Source organism: Acyrthosiphon pisum, chromosome A2, assembly GCF_005508785.2.
Source record: "Acyrthosiphon pisum isolate AL4f chromosome A2, pea_aphid_22Mar2018_4r6ur, whole genome shotgun sequence".
Classification (NCBI taxonomy): Eukaryota; Metazoa; Arthropoda; class Insecta; order Hemiptera; family Aphididae; genus Acyrthosiphon; species Acyrthosiphon pisum.
In genome coordinates, this window is record NC_042495.1 from 114,081,451 (window position 1) to 114,090,342 (window position 8,892).

Genomic DNA, 8,892 nt, shown 5'->3' on the forward strand with positions numbered 1-8,892 from the left:
CATTCAGGTAAGACGTATATACATTTACGTCTTGCTTAGTTAGTCTTACTAGTTGACACTAGAAAAATATTTTTAAAAAAAGTAATAATAAAATGGTTATTTGGCGGGGGGTATTTAGCCCGTTAGTCCCCTCCTGCGTGGCTGCGTAGTTACACCGCTTTCCACCTACATAGGTACCTACGAGTAATAGGTACATTATTTTAACATTTTCAAAAAAATATGACAGATTTTTTTAGATCTAGATTCTAGATGTTTACATGTTTTCAACCTTTAGATAGTTAATTTCAATGAAACTTCTTTCGTTTCCTGAGAAGTTGGGATTTTCTTTTGTCCGCACGATTGTCCTCCAATAATTTTATCATAAAGTCTATAGTTGTGTTTTATTTTATGATACTTATCAATGATTTAAATAAACCTATTTTCATCGGTTTCTTCAACAGCCCGGCTAGCTCAGTCGGTAGAGCACGAGACTCTTAATCTCGGGGTCGTGGGTTCGAGCCCCACGTTGGGCGACCAAATTTTTGCATTTTTTTTACATTTTTGATTTGATTATTTAAACGTTTTATATGCTCGCAAACATATTATTTTATAATCTCATCATCCTCCGTTCATTAAACATTCAGAAGCACACGGAGTATAATATTTAAATTTATTTAATTTACTGGACCCAAAAATTATTATGTTGAACACGACACGCCATATAAAGTACGCCGTTATAAATGTATATAGGTACTATATTATAGGTACATCACGCGAATAAGTTACAGGTGTCCGTAAAACGTTTGGCACAATAAAATCAAGAAGATAAACTCGAAAAACGACGAGACGCCCGAGAGTAATATTTATTTCGCAAGACATCACAGAGTGAAGTAAGTACCAAATTAAACACATTTGCACGGTTTTCAGTTAAACGTTGGATTTATTCGTGTTTTGCCTGCAGGCCGCAGTAAATTTAATAGCATAATATTAATATCTGATGATAAATGACCGGATCACTGCAGCAGTAATACCTATTATAATAATACTATATACGCATTACCCCGATTTTGTAACGCGTTTCTCGCAAAAGCATATCATTAAGTATCGATCAATTTTATTTTTCTCATTTGCATTCGGCGGGACACCGCATTATAACAGTAGGTGCGATTTGAAAAGGTGTAAGATTAATAACGTAATAATGCCACATGTATATACAGTTTGATGAATCGTTTGATACCTACGCAGCGTGCGGATTTATTGTTGTTTTTTAGCGAAAAAAAATTATAAAATGTAAAATCCGCCGCGATGACCGTTATCAAACCATTAATATTCATAATATCATAGTATATAAGTACGTGTTTTAGATGTACAGGGTGATCATTTAAGTACGATCGTTCCTATTTTTCCCTTTAATAGTAAATCTATCCAAATTCTAATTTTTAAAATTTTTAAGTAGTACACAAAGTTTATTATAATCAACAACAACTCGAATTACAGTTCGAATTTTAATTCGTAGACACATTATACAAATTGCCGAAAAAATTCTGCTGAATAATTCAAAGTGAAAAATTTGGGCTAGTGGGTGTCACTGTGATAGTGTGGTCTGTGCTATATAGTAGCCAGTAGGTTACAAGTGGGTTACTGTAATGGATGGTGTTAAATTTGAATTCAATTATATAATATCAATTATCATTTTATAAGAAAAACGATTCTGACCGAAATGGTCAGAGAGCCTATGATGATCGATATTACTAGGTAAGTATATTTGATGATATTATTGTAAATAAAGTAATTTATTTATAACCTATTTACGTGAAACTACAAAATAATTATTTTATTTTAAATTTGATACATTTTGTCAAAAATTGAACTTTAAATGCTTATTTTCAACATTTTATGGTGTATAGAAAATGTAAATATATATTATATTCAATGAAATTTCTATGTATGTAACGGTCATTTGTCTTAGAGCTACACCAAAGACCAAAATCGATTTTGTCAAAAACCGATTTAGCGTAAAAATTCCCGGTTTTCCTTAATTTTTTTCTTGTTTTTCTCGTCGCTTTTGAACACTAATAAGAAAATGGGAATTTCGACCTTTCCAAGGTTAGGTAGATACACTTTCCCTTCTAACAAGATACTGCAGTTGAAAATCAAAGCATTTTTTGGACTACTTATCGTGTACACACTGCACAGACACTAAAAATAATAATAAAAAATAACACACATCATTGTAAAATCAATATATTCATCGCTTCGCTCAAAATGTAAAATCTGATGAAAAAACAATCAAAATGTACAAACATTTTCATGTTTTCAAAAATATGGTTTTCGAGTGTATTTAAAAATGTCAAACAATCAGAATTGGAATATTCAATACAATATGAATGATTTAAACATAAAAATAGAAAGCATGCTTAAAAAATCACCCTGTATATGGGTAGGTAAGTATTCGCGTGCAAATTGCAATACAATACACTAATACCCTGCTATAATATTTCAAAGAGAAGTGAAATTTGTGTTCGTATAAAAACGCGCAATATTTTAAAATTAAAATAATTGTATTAGTGCGCAGCTGCTGTTGCAAGGGGACATGAGTGGCCCGTCGTTTTTAATTGATCGCTCTGTAGTCTATATTATGATTATGATGTGCGACCACATGAGTATATATATATATACAATAAATGTCGTCGAAACGGGTCGTTGAACCATTACTGTTGACTATACTACTTTACAGTATAACATAGTAATATATTACTATGCTCACTGCCGCAGACCAAGAACCGAGAGTAATAATAATCCTTTTATTTAGTCATTATAATATTATTAACCGCGAATTTAATATAGACCTACCGGTTACACATCGGAACTGCGAGATTGTGCCGCGAATTGTACCTATATTGTAATTTAATATAAAAATTAAGGACGTGCAGTGTAAAATTGGATTTTTGAATATCTATTTCAATATACGATGCGCTCAAGGATTTTACTCGATCCCGCGTACCTTTTTTTGCCCCCTTGTGGTATCGAAACTGAGGTGGGAACCACTAAAGTATTACTTCCACCTCAGTTGCATGGTTTTTTGAACAATAACAATAAAACAAATTCAAAATACAAGTCACAAATATACAAATATTATAATGTTGTATTTTACATTTGTTCATTTTTTTCTGGGCGAATAGAATATATTTTGAACATAAAATAGTATAACTTTAAGTTTGAAATTCTTTATTTAACGACAGTAAATCTACTCGCAGGGTTCCGTGCTATTCTATCTATCGTTGAAAAGGAAAATTCCTTAGTTAATAAATGTCAATGGTTTTGCGATCGATCGGTAACGCATTATATTTATAATATACAATGCATTATCATTATATAAGATGGATTACGATGGTCACTTCCTAACTAAAGAAGGTGCATTGGTCATCATCAGTGGCGCCGAACACGTACTTAACAGGTAGGTAGTTCAATTGAACAGCTTTACAAATCGGGCGGGTAAAATAATGGGGTATACTATATACTATACTAGCAGAGTAGTAGACTATACCTAGTCTTATTCTGCTATAGTTTTATTATACACAGGAATGCCAATAAATAATTTATTTAATCAAATTAGTTGAGCTCGTTTTGAGAGTCATTTGAAGGTGTGGGTGGGTCAATCAAACTATTTGTACTGCCAGTTTTAATTTCATTCATTGTCACTGATCACTATTATCGTATTATATTGTACCTACATCTATATTGGTATGTTCAATGTTGGTAGTTTGGTACAATGATACGTTATTTACGAAAAAAAAAACAATCAAATTTAGAACGTTTAACGCTCATGTTATATATACCTAATCAGTGGCGATTTTATGGCAGGGGGCAACAGGGTTATTTGTCCCCCCACCAAGACATTTTTTATTATTTTGTTTAATGCATATTTTTTTTATTATATGTTTCAACAATACAAATATGTACGTCGTGGTGGCCAGAGCTATCATTTCTTAATAAAGAATTCATTTACAACAATATTTGTAGCTATATTGTATGCTCTCTCCGCTCGCACGCCCTTCGTCCTCTTTGACGGACAAGATGTCCTCTACTAACTTATAGAAGACTCTATAAGGCTCTTCAGCTTCTTGAAGGGTCGTAGCCCTCTCGATCATCTCCGTGGAAAGGTCCGAAAACACAGGTTTACAGAGTAAATCTGGCATATCGTCGGCGGTCAGAGGACGCCCTGCAAACTCCAAAGCGTGCGTGTACGTCAGCCCTCATCACTGCGTCCCACCACGGGCATTGGGACAAAGTGTGCTCAGCAGTGTCCGGAGGTGTGCTCAAACAGCGTGGGCAACGATCCTGCGTACCTGTATATAATATTAATACGAAACACGTATTATAAATATTATTCATTTATAGCTTTTATAAGGTACTGACGCAGGTACCTATATTGTAGTGGCATATAGGTATGTATAATGTATATATATTATTTTGGTAGGTTCCTAAATTTTAGGAAAATTTCGAATTTCTTGCTTTGGCATTATGACTGTGGCAGGTATTTGTTTCTGTAGTTTTTGGCGGGAACGATGCGACCACTATTGTTGTGCCCATTCAAACGTACTCAGTGGCCTATAGCCCCCCCCCCCCCCTTATTGACTGTGTTGACCTTAGAATTTTATCAAGATTTATAAAAAAAATAAAAAGTGTAAATAAAAGACATATTGTATTAATTGTATACTTAGCCCCCCTCCCAACATACAAAATTCCTGGCTACGCCATTGAACGCACTCATTATATCTGCAGCAACCGCACTACTTCCACCACCACTACCCACTCCTTACCACCACGACAACATCACTTGTCACCCGCAGATAGTACGACGCGCGTGTAGCCGCGAAATTGTATTTTCCGCAGTTCTCGTGCTGTGTTATCGATTGCAGCGGACTGCAGTTTGTGGCCCACATTCGCATCGACGTTGCAGTTATATGTATGTGTGTGAGTGTGTGTATACCACGCGGTATAAAGGTCAAGGCGATCGCGGTTGTGAACGAGACCTTCGTCGGGGTTGCGACGCGATCGTATCCACGCTGCACCGACCTTGGGGTGGTGCGCTCTTTGTCTTGTACAATAATATAATATTATAATATATACAGGGTGATTCGCCGGGCACGCTCACCCTCCCAATTTTTCCTTTGATAATATCATTGTAATAATAATGCGTTTGCGCCATTTATTGCAGAATCCGTCATGTGACGATGCAAGCGGCGTATTGGTTAATTTTTTTAAATGAGAACCACTTTATTACCTACAAGTTCAAATTTTGATTTAAATCCAACGAAACGTTAAAAACATCAACTGCTTAACAAATATTTTCAAGAAAAAAATAAATTTTCAATTAAAAAAAATAAGTCTGTATTGTTACAGGGCCCCTTTTTAATTATCTATAAAAAGCTATGAATCTGACACCAACGTCTTTGAGGATAGGTATTATAAAAAATGCCATAAATTAGAATAAAATGTATTATTAACCCATTGCAGAGTTGGACATTAATTTGTTTATGTCATATTTTATAGTTCATCACAAAATCGTTCCTAATGTAGCTGTATAGAGTGATGAAACGTAAAACAAAATCATAACCAACATGTTTGATTGGTGGTGGTTTCAAGTTTCAACAGAACAACACTGTTATAAGAATTAACTAACAACCGTGGTAAGTAGTTTTGACGCATTATATACCTAATCGTATAATAATATATAATATACAATCGACGCGAGTCAAAGGATAATTAACAGCGGGTGAGAATGCTCGGTGAATCACCCTGTATATTATATTATAGCATATTATTATAATAGATACCTACTATAATACGATGGTGATCGTATATTATGCGCACTACTTACGTCTTGTTTTATACAAATATCGAATAGAGGAGACGGATAGTGCGCAGCGACCCGTGCGAGGGGCGGATGAGGGGGATCTAGAGAGAGAGAGAGAGAGAGAGACAGAGACAGAGACTTGGTCGTTAATTTTATCGCCTGCATGCATAATAATGATAATATTATGTATAGTATACATTATAATGCCCGCTTACTGCAGCAGTACAATATACCATATAGGTGCATTATCCAGCAGTATAATATATTGGGCAACACGACACGACGAATGAGCTCGTTGTGTTCGGTCGTGATGCAAGTGTGCAGCGGTTGGAGTCCTTGGACGGAAGACAGAAGACTGCAGCTACGACTGCAGCAGAGTGCAATTTATTTGTTTATTTTTTTTATATTACTACGCGTACGCGCGTTTCGTTATTATTATGGTTATTACCATACAGTGCGCCGGTGCAGTTTAGATTAGATGCAGCTGCACACTTAGCCTCGGGGGCCCGCTGCAAGAGCCCAGTTATATGGCCGGATTGTAATAATACAAGTGCGTGCGTGCGAAAAGGATAATAGGACGCATAATATATTACAGTAGGTAGGTTGCAGTTTGCAGATTTTCAAGGTCGGCGCTAAAACACGTGACCGATCTTAAATTATTTATGCGGCGACCTGACATCGGGCCTGGAGGGCAAACGTCGTCGTAATAATTCAACAATAATATAATAATAACATTATTATTAATATTAGGTATGTTACCTACGATTCTGCTGCTGTATAATAATATAATAACATACGCTGCAGTTATAAGTACCTCGTGTACCTATAAAGTCACACTGCAGCTGTGGATTAGTTTTTTGTTCGGCGCGATGATTCGTGTCGTGCTGCATACGTATTATGTATTTACGATAATAGACGATTTTATTTATTAGCCGTGAAGGTATAGTAAGTACTGACTACTGGATAATATTATGATTATGCACAGAGTGTGTTATTATGCTTTTATATTGCAGTGGACGAGTAGAGAATAATCGCACAGACATTGCAGTCCGCAGTTGCAGACATTGCAGCTGTGTGCAGTTGTTAAGTTGTTTGCCAAACACTAACATAATATAGGTAGAAGGTACGCACTCAAACACCAATTATATGTAGGTAATACGCGAGTAATATTATTATCAATGTGGTTTGTATGATATTATATTATGAGAGAAACTCGACCGTACGAGATGTTTGTATGGGCGCATATATATTTTAATGTTTTTTACTCACGTTAAAATATATTGCACACGACCTATATAATATACAGTTACATATATAGACGGAATCACGGAGGTGCCCAACCAGAGTGCCACGAACTAGGGGGTACCGTGAAATTATTTCAAATATTATATATAAAGCTATCATACATATTTTTCACAATATAAAAAAAACATAAATACTTTTTGAAAGATAGAAAACGCGTGTTTAATGTAATAGAACAGATGTGTGTATATGTAATATTTTTGAGTATTATACGTGTACCTAGCTAAAGAAAACTGAAGTTATTAAACATAAATATACATGATATTATACAACGATATATTATAGGGTGCATAATAATTTTTAGAAAAACGTGCTGCGAGTCAAAAAAGGGTTGGGGGGAACCTCTGTGTCACTGTGTAGGCTGGGTAACAACGCCTACGTGGTGGTAACTATAATAGTTGCACTCGGTAAATCTACTTGCGGTTTAGCTATCGACTATTTGTACTCCCTCATCCCTACGCATCGAGAATGGGCAATACTTGACCTAACATGATGTGGGCATAATATTATGATGTATAAGACTTGGCAACTAAAAGACAACCCGCCATATGTGAAGGTGTGAAAGACAGCAATAAGATCATAAGGCCGTGCGAGGTATATTATAGACAAATGTTCAAACAGAAGGTCGGCGCTGGGCATCAAAGCAGTATCAAAAAAGTCACATTGAATGGATAGAGACCTTGGATATAGAAGTATAATATGTTTTTCTTCAAATGACGTAGTGACCCAATATGTGTTACTGTGTAGACTGGGTAACAGCGCCTAGGTGGTGGTGTATTAGTTGCACTGAGTAAACCTACTTGCGGTTTAGCTGTCGACTATTTAAGCTTCATGTGAGTCAGGAATGAGAAATCCTTAACCGAATAAAAACAGGACACGGCAAATGTGAGCATAATAATATGATGTAGGCACAAGACGTGGAAATTAATGGACAAACGGGAATATGATCGTATATGAACGACAGTCAGACTATATATAGGTATGGAGTATAATATTCATTAGCGTGCCCTAAGGGATGGTTAGGGGTTATACCACCCCCACATTGTCCTATAAATCCTTTTATTTGTGTCTTTGGTACTACCACAACAATTAATTCAAATGTATTTTTACATATAACATCGTCCCCCCCCCATTGAAAATTCCTGGCCATATTACAGACAAATGTCCAAATAAAAGGATCATGCTGAGCATTAATTCGGTTTTAATGAAGTCACAAAGGAAGCCATTGACTGGATATAACCTAACCTATATATTATATAATGTATTGTTATTATAATTTTAATTTTATTCATCTTTTATGAATAATTCCGCGTGTTACTGTTGTCATACAAATATACTATTATAATACTATCATATGACTATAATACTACTTATAGGGTTAAGATTTATGATATTATGTAACATAAAATGGTAAAATATGTGTTTCTAATTTTGCTGAATTTATATAATATTATGCTAAAAAATGGAATAAAAATTAAACTTTAAATTATACAATGAAACGCATACCAACATAATATATAAAACTATATTATGATCATTATAAGTGAAAGTGAAGCATTTTCTAGTTTTAAATGATCGAGTGAGAAAACCATCTTGTTACTTTTTATGTGAAGAGCTTAATCATTTTCGTTAGTCACTAACCGCGTCAAATATATCCACATTGTGTTTTTAATTGATTTTTATTTGGTTTCGTCAAAGATTAGCATATATTTATGATTGATATTGTCGAATATTGAAATATCATAAGTATG

At 34.8% G+C, this 8,892-nt stretch overlaps 1 non-coding gene across 1 annotated transcript; it reads left to right on the forward strand.

The window, feature by feature from the left end:
- The first annotated feature begins 439 nt into the window (after positions 1-439).
- On the forward strand, positions 440-512 carry TRNAK-CUU. Its single transcript has one exon. It is a non-coding gene; the product is annotated as a tRNA-Lys (tRNA).
- The last annotated feature ends 8,380 nt before the right edge of the window (positions 513-8,892 follow it).